Consider the following 16,159-nt stretch of genomic DNA (forward strand, 5'->3'; position numbering starts at 1 on the left):
AAAAGCGGTGGGGGCTGGCCTTGTGCAGGAGTAAGGACAGATCCTTTGAAACCAGAATGCAAGGATTATACAGTAAGTAAATTTGTAGATGGGAACGGGAGCAGCAAGTAGGAAGTGGGATAATCCAGGGAGAATGAGAAGTCTGGAGGTCAGGGACTAGGTAGGGAGCTGGAGGGTTGTGGAAGTTTGCAACAGGTGCCAAGTGGGAAACAAGTGGGAGAGCAAGGCTGACTCTGGGGAAAACTTCAGATGCACGATGGCAACAATCTTCAAAGTTGTGATTTAAAAAAAAAAATTTTTTTAGCAGTGTTCAGTTGCCCTAGGTAAGAGCAGAAGATTGTGGGAATGGTGTGGGGCTGGTATTGTACCTCAGAAAAAAAGCCTGGTCTGAGCAGGAACTTGAATGGGGCTGATGACCAGCTTTCACGTGACTATCCACAGGGAATGTAATCAAGAACAAAGCACAATGCATCTGTGATACTCAAATCTTATCACAATGATCACTCTCCCTAAGTGTTAAAGCCACCAGAAATCCCCCAAGATCAATTTTAATCAACCCTAAGTACACATAAGAATTACACTGGGAGCTTCTAAAAAAGATAATACGTAGATTCTAAAGACAACCATCTGGGATGAGAGCAGGGTAAAGGAATTTTTTAAAACATCCCTACATTTCTAATGTATACCCAGAGTTTGGAGCCAGTGGTTTGGATAGCCAGCCTTTGATTATCCTTGTCAAGGGCAAGCTGGGAGAACGTTGCAGGGTCTGGGAAGGACATAGATAACTGAATTCTATAGACAACCCCAAATCTCATTTTCACTGATGGCTTCAGCCTTTTTATTTTTTAACTAGGTGGTAATTAGCACCAAAATTGACTATTTTGATTTCCTTCCTTTATTTCTGTCATTCATGATAAGATAGAGGTGCTAATTAACAGTGAAATGGCCTGAAGGCAGACAAAAGGCAATAGAAAAAAGGGAAAGAGAAAGTGTGTGGTCCTATAAATTGGATCTTCTTCACTGTAATAGCAGGGTTAACGCGCATTTGGTACTTCTTATTCGCCAGGCTCCATCCTTAGAATTCCACAAATAACTCGGTTCTTCTCAGAACAATTCTGTGAGGCAGCTAGATTCTTTTCGTGTGCCCATTTTACAGCTAGGGAAGCTACAGCTCAAAGATGATACTACAGAGAGTCATAAAGCTAGCCAGTGGTGGGGGTGAAACTGCAGCCAGGTTCTCTGATTCCACGGTCCTCTCTCTCTCTTTTTTTTTTTTTCAACGTTTATTTATTTTTGGGACAGAGAGAGACAGAGCATGAACGGGGGAGGGGCAGAGAGAGAGGGAGACACAGAATCGGAAACAGGCTCCAGGCTCTGAGCCATCAGCCCAGAGCCTGACGCGGAGCTCGAACTCACGGACCGCGAGATCGTGACCTGGCTGAAGTCGGACGCTTAACCGACTGTGCCACCCAGGCGCCCCTCCAGGGTCCTCTCTTAACCCGTGAACATATGTGTTCAAGAAACCAGTAAACTCACTGAGAAAGGGAGGTGAATATATTAAAGAAAGGAAAAGTAGGAGAATGCTGTGGTTGTTCAGTAAGTCTAAGAAATATGTTTCTGAATGGATCATGAGTGCTAATTTTTTTGTCTATATTGCTGATTCACAACCTTTAAATTCACTCTAAAGATATTACTTTTTCTGATGCAAAGCTAGTTTTTCATTAAATATTTCAGTACCTGAAATAATACTTTTTGATGTTATTTGGTAATACAATCTACCTTAAGACTAAATCCCTGGGGGTCCCTGGGTGACTCAGTGGGTTAAGCATGCAACTCTTAGTTTTGGCTCAGGTCATCATCTCCGTTCCTGAGATCGAGCCCTGTGTTGGGCTCTGCACTGACAGTGCAGAGTCTGCTTGGGACTCTCTCCCTCTCTCTCTATGACCCTCCCCTGCTCTGTCTCTCAAAATAAATAAATAAACATTTAAAAACAAAACAAAACAAAAAACTAAATCCCTGGGTGAAGTGGTGGATAGATTATTGCTACTACACTAAACACACCTGCTTAAAAGAACAGATTAAAAGTAATCTTTCCACAGTCACCATTTGCACAGTTTTTCTCAATAATAAAAATCCCATCTTACCTACCTCATTTGTATTCATTGCACCTATCAGGTAACATAACCTCAATTCAATTAGGGTTTTATTAAACCCTCCTTATAGAGTTAGTTCTGTATCTCTCAAAATGTCAGGATCTACTGTCTCAGTGCGAACTGTCTACAGTCAGTTTATTGGTGACCCTAGGTGTTCATGGTGTGGTTCGCTTTCCTTCATGTCAATTAAATTACTTGCTGTATAAATCATTGCAAATTGTTCCAGATGATGGAGATCTGGCAAATGTCAGAATGCTCATTCATATTTTTTCAACACTTATAGGAAGTAAAACATTCTATTTTGTGCATGGTTCCCCTTCTCTCTCTCTCTCTCTTTTTAAATTTTTTTAACGTTTATTCATTTTTGAGAGACAGAGACAGAGTGTGAGTGGGGGAGGGGCAGAGAGAGAGGGAGACACAGAATCTGAAGCAGGCTTCAGGCTCCATACTATCAGCACAGAGCCTGATGCAGGGCTTGAACTCATGATCTGTGAGATCATGACCTGAGCCAAAGTGGGATGCTCAACAGACTGAGGCACCCAGGTACCCCCTGTCTCTCTCTTTTTTTTTTAATTATTTATTTATTTTGAGAGAGACAGACAGACAGACAGACAGAGAGAGAGAGAGAGAGTACATGTGTGTGTGTGAATCAGGGAGGAGCAGAGAGAGAGAGGAAGAGAGAGAATACCAAGCAGGCTCCATGCTGCCAGTGTGGAGGCTGACTCGGGGCTCAATCTCATGAACCGTGAGATCATGACCTGAGCCAAAGTCAAACACTTAACCGACTGAGTCACCCAGGGGCACTTAATACATGTAAAGTTCTTAGGCCAGTTTTTCATGCATGGTCAGCATTTAATAAATAACACATTTTTTTTCCCAAGGCCCTAGGATTGGAAGCCATCAAGTTCACCCAACAATTTAGTTGCTTAAAGCAGAACTCTAGGGTCACCTGTGTGGCTCAGTCAGTTAAGTGTCTGACTCTTGGTTTCAGCTCAGGTCACGATCCCTTGATTCTTGGGTTTGAGCCCCACGTCAGGCTCCATGCTGACAGTGTAGAGCCTGCTTGGGATTCTCTCTCTCCTTCTCTCTCTGTTCCTCTCCTGTTTGCTCACTCTCTCACTCTCTCTCTCAAAAATAAATAAATAAGCTTTAAAAAAAAGAGCAGAGCTCTAAAAAAGGTGGCAGAACAGGCCCTGGTAGGCACAAGGGGCAAGAGATTCAAGGACCCCCAGCAGGAGACTTTGGCCTTCTTACTAATATTTAGAGAGATCATATTTTTTCATTTCAAAGGAGCATCTTCTCCACCTACTGGTCCCATTCCCCTTCAGGAAGTTCATTTTCCTATTCCTCAGAACTGAAAGCTCCACATAAGCAGAGATAGTGTGTGTTTTATTCACCAATATGCACCCAGTAATTAGTCCAGTGTCTGGCACCCAAGAAGTAAGAAACAAAATATTGATTAATCTGGAAGTCCCAGGGCAGGTAACGTATCATCAGCTATTGACACGTTAGCTTAAATTAGACCATTCAGTTTAGTTCTGTCACCTGGTAGTTTTCAGTTGTGTACAGAGAGCGAAGAGATTGTGATGAGAGCAAGAGACAGTCAGGGGCAAGAATAAGATTGGGGGTTCCACGGTGTCCCATCTACAGGGCAGGCAGTTTTCTATAAAAACAAAAGATAGCACAGGGTTATGGGTCACCCAGGAGCAGCCAAAGGAATAGAGACCCAGTCGAGAGACTATAAATGCACAGAAGAGGAAAACTAAGACTGGAGCGTCTGGGGGAAGCACAGTAGCCACAAATAGGTGAGATCAGTGTGTCAGCTGTGGAGAAGCTGAAAGAGATGAGAGCAGAAAACAGAAGAAAAATACGTCATCACTTAACCAGAAATGTCATTAAGTAGGTTTATTGGTCTGCTCAGGCTGCCAAAACAAAATATCACAGACTAGGTAGCTTAACAACAGAAATTTATTCTCTCACAGTTCTAGAAGCTGGAAGTCCAAGATCAAGGTGTTGGCAGACTTGGTTTATCATGACGACCTTCTCCTTAGTTTGTAGATGGCCACCTTTTCCCATGGCCTTTTCTCTCTGTGAACACATCCCTGGTGTCAGTCTCTCATGTTGTGACTAGGCCCCCAATCCACTAGGGCCTCATTTAACCTTAATTACCTCTTTAAACTCCCTATCTCCAAACATAGGCTTGCACGTATAGATTGGGGAGGGAACACAATTCGGCCCATAACACCGAGGTTTGCTGTGCCGTGCCTATGGGGGAACAAGGTCTACATCAGCAGGTCTTAAAGTGTGGTCTTCTGTCCAACAGCATCAGCATCACCTAGGGATTTTTTTGGAAAGGCACATTTTGGGGCCTGCCCCACATCTAATGAACCAGAAACTCAGGATGGGGCCCAACAACCTGTTTCAACAAACCTTCCAGGTGATTCTGATACAGACTAATGCTTGACTACTACTGATCTAGAGTAAAATACCTACTCAAAAGCACTGGAAAAATGAAATTGGTCCTACATCCTAGTGAATGTGATGTGGTGGGAAAGGTACTGAAAAACAAATCTTCACGACCACCATAGAAGGTAGGCAGGGATGATATCATGAAATCTGTTCTATGTGGGATGAAAAGCAGCACAGTTCCATAGCCGAATTACCCAAGGACACACATTACTGTACCAGAATGGCATCAGTGGGGCTCAGGTCTCCTGATTTAGTGCCAAGACACTCAACACTTCCTACCAATCTCCTCTGATACATCTAGTTCTACAAATGACAGCTTGTGGTCTCCCTAGGGCAGCTCTTTTGACAATTTGAATGTGAACAAGTCCTACATACACATCAATTATCAATCAAATGATTATGTTTTTCCTTTTTTTAAAAAAAAAAAAAAAGCTTATTTATTTATTTTGAGACAGAGAGCGAGTGTGAGTAGGGGAGGGACAGAGAGAGAAGGAGAGAGAGAATCCCCAGCAGGCTCCGCATTGTCACCGCAGAACCCAATGCGGGGCTCAAACTCACGAACTAGGAGATCATAACTAAGCCAAAGTCTGATGCTCAACCGATGGAGCCACCCAGCTGCCCTCAAATTATTATCTTTTTCAAATGAAAATTTCTATCTAGCCATGACTTCATGGTCAAAATAGTAAAGAATAAATAGAGCACAAGTCATTAAAATTAACTTCACGTTTATAATTGAAAATTGGATGTAGAGAAATTCAAATACATCCTTAGAACACTGTGGAGGAAATCAATGGACACAAATTTAGCCTCCCAAAGGTAGTACCAGAGCTATGGGGTGAGTTCTGAGAAGGAAGAGAGAGACAGTTGAAGACTGTTAGTCAGCACTTTAAGAAGATGCATTTAAATCTGGTCCCCCTCTATCGGGAACATCATTTGGCTTTTGTTTTCTTCTGGGAAAATCTCCGCCTCCATCAGCCTTCTCCAGGACATTTATGATATGCGAGAGCTGAATTTGAACCCTGGGAAAATAAACATTTGGAGAAGCCAAACATTGTCTTGAAAACTGGCAAGGGTAAGAAAATTTGGGGGCAGTGCGAAAAAGTAAAACTACTTCCTAACTGCTTCCAAGTCCTTCCCATACAACGCCTTTCTGGCATGCCAGGGGTTGTGCTGGCTACATTCATAAAGCAAAAACAAACTGTAAAATACGCTTCTGTGCCCAGAACTTTTACTGAGATTGTACACTCATCCCCTAAATTTCTGCTACTGACTTGCTGACTTACTTAAGGTAGAGTAAGTGACCTATTTTTATATATGGAAGTTTTAATAAATATACTTTAAGGTGGTAGTTATCAAACTTTGCTACATATTTAAATCAAGTGAGGAGCTTTTAATAATCCACTGCCCAGGCTTCACCCCAGGCTAAGTAAATCTGAGCTTCCGGGGTGAGCTTCAGGGATTGGTATTTTGTAAACTTTCTAGGTGATTCCAGTGCACAGCCAAAATCTAGAGACACGGCTTAACAGTAATATTTACTTTTCTTCATCCCTCTCATGACAGTTACAAAAAAGAAACAAGAAAGGAATTTAATCTAGAAAGAGAAAATTAGAAAAATTCACTCTACAGAGAAAGAAACTAAGTAGTAATTATATCATTTCAGCCTTCACCAGATTAATGACTGTGTCAAATCCAACTTCTTTAACTAGTATAGCCCTCAGTGTTTTATTCCCTGGGAACTGGCTAGAACATAATTTAAAAAGAACAAAAGAAAAATCACAGAAATCTTTCCGTGAGATGTATCTCCATGCTAGGAGGAGGGGCACTGATCAATCAGACCTTACGAAAAGTAAGCAGACCTCAATGTAGCCAAAAGGATTTCCTATAGACACAAACTCTCAATTGGGCTCAAAATCTTCACTCTAATCATCCATCAGTTTTGATCATTCCTGAGAATACTGTTTTTTTCTAGGCCAGCCAGTAAGAAAAAACCCCAATCCAACCAACCCGACTAGTTTTACAGTCTCATTTCTCCTCATTCTCCTGAAGAAAGACCAACATCGGGTTTCTAATCTATGAGACATTTTGCAGGGATAATTCTGAAGGAAGAGAGGACACTGGGAGATGTCACAGGAAGCAGGGAGAACTGAGGGAGATTTCACGAGTTCCTTCTGCCCCCATACTGGAAAAGAAAATCGGAGGAGGAAGAGTTGGCAAGTCCTTCCACTCCCTTGTAGCGACACTAGCAGGTGCCAGAACTTCCAATGGGGTAGATTGGGAATGCCGTGCAAGGTTTACAGGCTGCTATGGCCATAGAGGTGTGACTGAGGACCCAGTGCTTGGCCTTGGCCCAGAGGAGCAGAGCTGCCCACCCTCTCGAACCATGTGGGCTTGGACACAATACAGTAAGAAGTGAGAGAGGCTCTTTCCTAGATCCTGAAACCCCTGTCCACCTAGACATAAAAGAAGGGGTCTCCATTATAACTGAGATGGAATTTGTTGGTAACCTGGTGGGATGGGGGCTTGAAGAAGATTAGTCTTGACTTAGGGTTTTTAAAAAATGTGAAATTTTTACCTCCAAAATTATAGAGGAAAATTCACACTGCTTTCCTGGTATTTCAAAGACTGACCTAGTCTCAGGAGTCAAAAACTCTACCCATCAGAGCATATCTAAATTTCAGTTCCAAGATGAAATCACAGATGTAGAGGGAATGAACTTCTAAACAGCCAGAGCTGCCCACTTTTGGAGACACTGCCATACTTTTCAGGATAGGCCTGAGACACAAAGATTCATCCCCAAACTCAGAAATGTTTGCTCTTGGGGTAAATCTGTATGTTCTTGGCACACAGAGTTTCCCCTTCACATCTGGCAGTGTCTTTGGGAACTACAATGCACAGCTAAGCAGGAATGTGGACACAACTTGAGGTTTCCTCTCTACAAGCAGTTCTCACTTATTCACCCAATAGACATTTACTGGGTATCTACTAAAGGTCAGGTGCTGGGGAATAAAACCAAGGGCTAAACTGGCTTAAGAAGTCAGATTTAACACAGGCTTTCATGTCTGTTACCTCTTTATTTCCCAGTAATGACAGCTAATGACACAAACCACAGGGCAAAGAGCATCAAAGCTGAGGAACAGTCATGAAGACGTGAAAGCTAAAAAGCAAATGGAGAAGTAACTGATACTTGAGACCTTAGACAGCTGAAATCTATGCTAGCAAAAGTGAAACTAAGAAGCAATGTGATTTGTACCACAGAACCCCAGAACAAATCAGGAATTGGAAGTACAAGCTATCTCTAAAAAGAAGGGCAAAAGTGGGGCTGAAAATGGCAAAACCGATTAAAATAATATTTAAGAAGCAGCTTGGCCAAAGACTAGAGCTTTACTCTCTGGAAAGGGTGCTTTTCTGGACTGGGGACACAGGACAGTGGGTGGGGTTGTCACAGTGAGAACAGAAATTAGGTGAAAGTGAAAGTGGATTAAATGGCAAGATCCCCTCCCAGCTCATATCCTCGATAGGCCTCCTGGACCACCAGGAGCCAGGCCCATGCCTCTCAGGTAGAAGAGTAGAAGACAGTTCTCCAGGAAGAATCTGACCAGTCCAAGGGACAAGGATGGAGGGTCCCCAGTGAAAGGGGACCAGCAAGATCACCCAAACCCTGGAGTCAAACCTAACAGGATGCAAACCCTGACCTTGTACTTTGAACTTCCAATTGACAACTGGATAACCTCATTCTTAAATATGACCAGAGAGTCAAATTTTTGAGATGTGGATGTTTGAGATGTAAAGCAAATAAATAGGGGGAAGAAGGTACTCAGAAGATACAACACAAAGTGAAGGTAATTTAAAAAGAAAGTTTGTCATTAATATCTCAGAGACATTAAGAGATTGAATTGATGAAATAAGAACAGAAGGTAGTAATCGGAGAACTAAAAGCAAAATTTTAATAAAAAATAAATGCAGAGAGAGAGCTCTTAAAAATTTTAGGGGTGCCTGGGTTGCTGGATCAGTTGAGTGTCTGACTTCGGCTCAGGTCCTGATCTCACGGTTCATGAGTTCAAGCTCTGTGTTGGGCTCTGTGCTGACAGCTCAGAGCCTGGAGCTGCTTTGGATTCTGTGTGTGTCTCTCTCTCTGCTCCTCCCCACTCGTATGCTGTCTTTCTCTCTCTCAAAAATAAATTTTAAAAAACATTAAAAAATTTTTTAAATGATAGTAGGAATGAAAAATTTGTCTAGAAGGAGTGAAAAATAAAATTCTGAAATTCTCCAAGAAATAGAACAAAATCAAGAGAAGGGAAATAGGAAAGAAAGGATAACAACAACTAGAGCCTGTGCAAACAATAAAAGTTCCAGAAAAGATTAACAGAATGAAGACAAATTCAAAAATTTTCCCACAGGAATATAAATTCGCATATCATTTGCTACTCACAATGAATTAATAGAGACCAAATCAAGACACAGCATTGTAAAACTTCCAAATATTGGGCTCCAAGAGAAAATTTTAATGCTTTCCAGAAAAAAAAAAAAAAAAAAAAGAACAGGAAACATACAAAGCAGTGGGAATCATACTGATATCAGATTTTTCAATGGCAACACTGGAGGCTAGAAGACAGTGGTGCCTGCCTTTAAAAACTAAGGGGGAAATATTTCCTTCCAGAATTCTATACCCCAAAAAACTTTAATCAACTGATGTATAAAATATTTTATTACCATGTGCCCTTACTCAGGAAACAACTGAAGGATATGGTCCTACAAAATGATAGAACAGACCCCCCTGCATGCCCCCCCCCCAAAAAGGACAAGTGAGTAGAAACCAACATGGACTCCAGGAAATAAGGCATCCTATAAGGGCAAAGGGAATCTCCACAATGCTAGTGAAGTGGGGGCCAAGCCTAGTACAGCCTGAGCAAGTAACCAGTCCATGTTGGAACAAGACAATAGAAGCCATGTCTTTAGAAAGATGGAATCAAAAAATATGAGGTAGCTATTTTGCAAAGAAAGGAACAGAAGAAGTAGTCAGAGGGGAACTGGAAGAACTAAACCTTCATCTCCCAGAAAAGAGAGTCAATAGAGAAAAATCTAAGATGTAAAAATCAAGATATATAAGTGCAGGCATATTACTTAGAGATTTGGACGTAACTGCAAAAAAGAAAAAGCCAAAGCATGAAAGTGATTGCCAGCTCAGGTGGAAGGAGATGGCAAGGCGGGGAAGTGTGGAGACAGGATACCCCTCTCTTAGAGAGTACAGTTAGACTGACAGATGTTTTGGAAAATTCCACCCCTAGCTCAGATACCTCCGTCCCTCTGTCTTTTCAGTGGTGCATTCAGTGGTGCACACAATTATTCCTTGGCATTATCAGAGCAATCAGAAACAATCAATACATATTAAATATGGTGGATTACTGTCAGTGAGGCACAGATAAGGAATATGCTGTGCTTTAAAATTAGATGTACAGGGGCGCCTGGGTGGCGCAGTCGGTTAAGCGTCCGACTTCAGCCAGGTCACGATCTCGGGGTCCGTGCGTTCGAGCCCGCGTCGGGCTCTGGGCTGATGGCTCAGAGCCTGGAGCCTGTTTCCGATTCTGTGTCTCCCTCTCTCTCTGCCCCTCCCCCGTTCATGCTCTGTCTCTCTCTGTCCCAAAAATAAATAAACGTTGAAAAAAAAATTAGAAGAAAAAAAAAATAAAATTAGATGTACATTACTTTTTGGGTGAGAAGCTAAAGCAATAACCTCAAGAATAAGACTGAGAAACTCTGTGGTTCTAGACCTAATTTAACCAGCATGTGGTATAACCTGGGGCAAATCATTCTTCTTGCTTGGAAAACAGAGTTCTAAAATAAGGATTATAATAATATTGACCCTGTTCACAGGAAGGTTATTAGGATTAACTTACAAATAATTATAAAATGGCTTTGCAAATATTGCATTAGATCAGAATACCTAACCCCAGGCAACATATCTTTGCAGTTGAAATAAAGTTGAAATGCCTTTGATTGTTCATCATGGCCATAAAATAGAATGGAATACGAATGAATTACCAAATGTTAAGGTTGCCCCTAATTAGTTCATTGGTATTCATTGGTTACATTGCTCATGGCAGCCACACAAATCAACAAAATTTCAGTTCAACGTACTGGGTCACAGGTCAAATCCAGACAATTTTTTAAAAGACAGTTGATGGGTTTTGTCAAATAAATTAACATCAGTTTAGAAATTCAGGTAAATGAATAGTGTATCAGACAGATTCCTGGGAGAAAAACACAGAATCCAATGCAGGTGGTTTAAGGAGCTTTCATTAAAATGTGGGCCAAGATAAGCAACAGACCTAAGGTATTGATGCCTCTAGAAACTAGCCACAGAGGCATGGTTACCACCCTTACATCTGAGGGTCAAGGGAAGGTAAGCCATGTGGGGAACCCAGAACTGAGCTGTGGGAAAGCCTGCATGAGGAAACACAGTCAAAGAATCCAGAATTTGCCAGGAGAGAGAAGGGAAGACATGGCCTAACTTCACTCTCCCACTACTTACCACATTTCATTCAGTATTTCTATTTGCTTTTAAAATCTTGACTGATTCAGACCACTATATCCTAGTTCTGCTGCTTTTGCAAGACAATCAGTAAATCACAGTCTTACAGAGTTGATGCACAATTAGGTAGGTTTCAGAACTAAATATACAGTTGGTTAAGTGTCCTACTTTGGCTCAGGTCATGATCTCATGGTTCGTGAGTTCTAGCCCCGCACCAGGCTCTGTGCTGCCAGCTCTGAGCCTACAGCCTGCTTCAGATTCTCTCTCTGTCTCTCTCTCTGTCTCTCTCTCTGTCTCTCTCTCTCTCTCTGCACCTCCTCCACATTCAAGTTAACAGCATAATTGGGCTAACTTTGAGAAGCAAATATTTTAGTATTAAACTTCAGTTAACTCTAGTCATTGGATTCAGAAACACAAAAGTTATTCTAAAAAGGAAAATCTAGTTCTTGAGTTAGCTGGGGCACCTGGGTGGCTCAGTCGGTTTAGCATCTGACTTCGGTTCAGATCATGATCTCACAGCTTGTGAGTTCAGAGTCCTGCATCGGGCTCTATGCTGACAGCTCAGAGCCTGGAGCCTGCTTCGGATTCTGTGTCTCCCTCTCTCTCTGCCCCTCCAGTTTGCACTCTGTCTCTCTCTTTCTCTCTCAAAAATAAATAAACATTAAAGAAAAAAAGATATTACCTGTTATTACCACCCAACCTCCACACTCCTACTGGTGCTTCCCACTGGTTGTTTCCAAACAGAAGCCAGAAGGTCAGGAGATGCAGTTCATAGGTCAGCCTCTTAGGACACAGAGGATGCCTGAGGGGATTGAGAATGTATCCAAGGGGTGGTAAATGGAGAATAACCAGCATAAATAAATTCAACCCCCAAAACGCTGAATACCAGCCTAGCTTTAAAAATAAGGTTGTGTCTTCCTTTCAACGTATTCATAAGCCATTGAAAAATTCTACTCTACATTTTTCTTGGCAGTTAGCAACAAATTCCATATGTGCTTGGGTTTTGACTAGGCGTGCACTTTGATTAGGGATGGTACGTGACTAAGTAACAGAAAATCCCATTCCAGTGACGAAGGTAAGTGGGATTCACCCATGAGAAGTTTGGAGGCAGTAGGCTGCTGGCACGGTCAGTACCCAAGGACATCAGAGCCAGACTCGGTGGTTCTCTGGGCTTTCACCTCAAAGCTGCAAGATAGCTTTGCAGCTTCAGATATCAAGCCTTCAAGGAAGGAAAAGGGCAGAATGGAATAGAGAGCGATGCTAGCTGCATCTGTCTATTTTTATCAGGAGAACAAATGTTTTCCTAGACAACTCAGTCAGATTCCACACTTCCTTCAGTCAAATTCCAACTTTGTTTCATTGACCATAACTGCAACACACTTCCAACTGCAAAAGAGGCTTTATAAGCATAGATTTAGGTGAATGTTCCTACCCCTAACAAAATCTGGGTTCTAGCGGCATGAAGGAAGGAGATGTTTTATAGGTAATTAAAAGTATCTGTCACAGTGAAGTGTCATCTATATATTTTATAGTTTGTTACGTTAGATACTCAAAAGAAGCCCACTAATACTCATTAAACGTTAGATAAGAAAAAGCAATGTCCACTTACTCTTGCTTCTCTAATGAATGAACCAGAAAGGGTAGTGAGTCTTATTGTCTGAAAACTGTTACCCTGTCCATTGCCACCAACCCATTTCTTATAGCTGTTAGGAGAGAAGTGATTTAAAAGAAGTATCTCAGGACGCCTGGGTGGCTCAGTTGGTTAAGCGTCCAGTTTCGGCTCAGGTCATGATCTCATGGTTTGTGAATTTGAACCCCACGTTGGGCTCTGTGCTGATTGCTCAGAGACTGGAGACTGCTTCACATTCTGTGTCTCCTTCTCTCTCTGTCCCACCTCCACTCAAGCTCTGTCTCTCCCTCTCTCTCAAAAATAAAAACATTAAAAAATTTTTTTAAATGGGGCACCTGGGTGGCTCAGTTGGTTAAGTGTCCGACTGAGGCTCAGGTCATGATCTCATGTTTGTGAGTTTGAGCCCCGCATCAGGCTCTGTGCTGACAGCTTAGAGCCTGGAGCCTGCTTCAGATTCTGTATCTCCCTCTCTCTCTGCCCCTACCCCTCTCACTCTCTCTCTTTCTCTTTCTCAAAAATAAATAAATATTAAGAAATTTTTTTTAATTAAAAAAAAAGAAATAACTCAAGAACATGATTTTGCTGTTTTTAAGGTTATTTTGTGTTCCTGTATCCTAGTCATTGCCAGGGCTTATATTTAGTTCAAATAGTACTAATATATTTGCTTCTGAAAATTTGCCCAATTATGCTCTTAAAAAATCTTATCTAGTTTCCAAATACACCTAGTATTGCCTTGACCCTATAAGACATGGTCTCTGGATTGCCATGCAAAGGCAGCAGCACAAGGAATTACAAATCTGAATTGGCAGAGGTTTTATTACAATTAAAAGTATTGAGTAAGATGTCCCTAGATGTAGCGTGTTGATCAGTTACAAAGGATAATATGCCACAGACCAATTATTGGCTTATTTACAAGGGGTGATCCTACCTACCCCTTGTGTTAATGATTAGCTGCCAAGTAACAGTCACTGACAGAGAAGGAGAACACAGAAACCACACCTCAGACTTCTTTATGGCCATGATTCATCCTACTTATACAACCTCAGTGTGATGTGTGACCTTGAGGTGTTATCATTTCAGTGGTTTTTAAATTTTTTTTTTACCACTGTTTTATTCTGCATTACATTGCATCTATTATTCATATGAATCTTGGAACAAAGCTAATATTCCTGCCACATCACTTTGTTTTCTGTCACACTCCCTTTCTGGCCACTTCTGCTCCAGAGTACTCTTGATGAAAGCATTTGTTATACAACCAGCCTACAGTGTAAACCTTGCCCTATGGGCTTAACTTCACATTGACTCACAAAGGGGAGGGAAAATCATATTTTGGAGTGTAGACTTTAAAATCTGAACAATTCTGGAGGGTTTGGGTTGCTCAGTCAGTTGAGCATCAGGCTCTTGATTTCGGCTCAGGTCATGATCTCACAGTTGTGCAATCAAGCCCCACATCGGGCTCTGTATTGACAGCATGGAGCCTGCTTGGAATTCTCTCTCTCCCCCTCCCCTGCTCACGCTCCCTGTCTCAAAATAAATGAATAAACTTAAAAAAAATAAAATCTGAACAATCCTGGTATATCCATAATACTGAGACAATGTTTCAAAGGCAGCCTCATGCAAAACGTGGAATGATATTCAATTCAGTAATACTGGTCTGTGTTTTAGTTTATCAGTACTGTTGAACTATAACAGAAAAAGATTTCATAATCACAGTAAGCCATAGTAGACTATAGGCTATAACTCCTGTAGTGCTTGAAAAGTGAAAATCTGAAATGAGGGATTGCTGAGTGGCTCAGTCACTTAAGCGTCCAACTCTTGATTTGGCTCAGGTCACGATCTCATGGTTTGTGAGTTCAAGCCCTGCATCAGGCTTGCGCTGAAAGATTCTCTTGCAAGTCTTTCTCTCTCTCTTTCTGTCTCTGCCCTTCCCCTGCTCACTCTCATGCACTCTCTCTCTCAAAAATAAATAAATAAAACATTTTTAAAAAATTCCACACCAGAAAAACAAATAATCCAGTGAAGAAGTGGGCAGAAAACATGAATAGACACTTTTCTAAAGAAGACATCCAGATGGTCAACAGGCACATGAAAAGATGCTCAACGTCACTTCTCATCAGGGAAATACAAATCAAAACCACACTGAGATATCACCTCACACCAGTCAGAGTGGCTAAAATGAACAAATCAGGAGACCATAGATGCTGGAGAGGATGTGGAGAAACGGGAACCCTCTCGCACTTGGTGGGAACGCAAACTGGTGCAGCCTCTCTGGAAAACAATGTGGAGGTTCCTCAAGACATTCAAAATAGATCTACCCTATGACCCAGCAATAGCACTGCTAGAAATTCACCCGAGGGATACAGGAGTGCTGATGCAAAGGGGCACTTGTACCTCAATGTTTACAGCAGCACTTTCAACAATAGCCAAATTATGGAAAGAGCCTAAATGTCCATTAACTGATGAATGGATAAAGAAATTGTGGTTTATATACACAGTGGAATACTACTTGGCAATGAGAAAGAATGAAATATGGCCTTTTGTAGCAACGTGGATGGAACTGGAGAGAGTTATGCTAAGTGAAATAAGTCAGGCAGAGAAAGACAGATACCATATGTTTTCACTCTTATGTGGATCCTGAGAAACTTAACAGAAGACCATGGGGGAGGGGACGGAAAAAAAAGAAGTTCAAGAGGAGGGAGCCAAATCATAAGTGAGTCTTAAAATCTGAGAATAAACTGAGGGTTGATGGGGGCTGGGATGGAGGGGAAAGTGGGTGATGGGCATTGAGGAGGGCACCTGTTGGGCTGAGCACTGGGTGTTGCATGGAAACCAATTTGACAATAAATTTCATTAAAAAAAAAGCAGTGGGAAAAAAAAAAAACTTGAAATGGGGTTGTATGATAATGAAAGTCAGTCCTACATTTATTATGGACAAAATTACCTCAGGCATCTCCTGAGACATTTCTTTAAAATACAGCTAATAGGACATGCCACTATTTTGCCCTTTTTTCTTTATTATTTCCTTTATCCTGCTGCTGAGAACATGGCTGGAGCTTTTGGTACCATCTTGGATCGTGAGGCAAAAGGTCCCACCTTAGGAATGATGGGGTAATGAACTGGAAGGACTGGGTTCCTAAAGACTTTGAGGACCAGTCTTGATTTTACACTTGGAGATTTCAATGTGACAGAGAAATAAGCTTCTATTTTGTTTAAGCCATTCCTGTTGTGGGTCTTTAGTATTCACAAACACATTGATAACACATAAAAGCTCAAGTAACAACACTAATGATAGCTAACATTTATTGACTTCTTGCTTTATCATATACTATGCTAAGCACTTTATTTGCACTATCATCTTTAATCTGTGTAACACTCTTA

This window comes from Leopardus geoffroyi, chromosome A1 (assembly GCF_018350155.1).
Source record: "Leopardus geoffroyi isolate Oge1 chromosome A1, O.geoffroyi_Oge1_pat1.0, whole genome shotgun sequence".
Lineage (NCBI taxonomy): Eukaryota > Metazoa > Chordata > Mammalia > Carnivora > Felidae > Leopardus > Leopardus geoffroyi.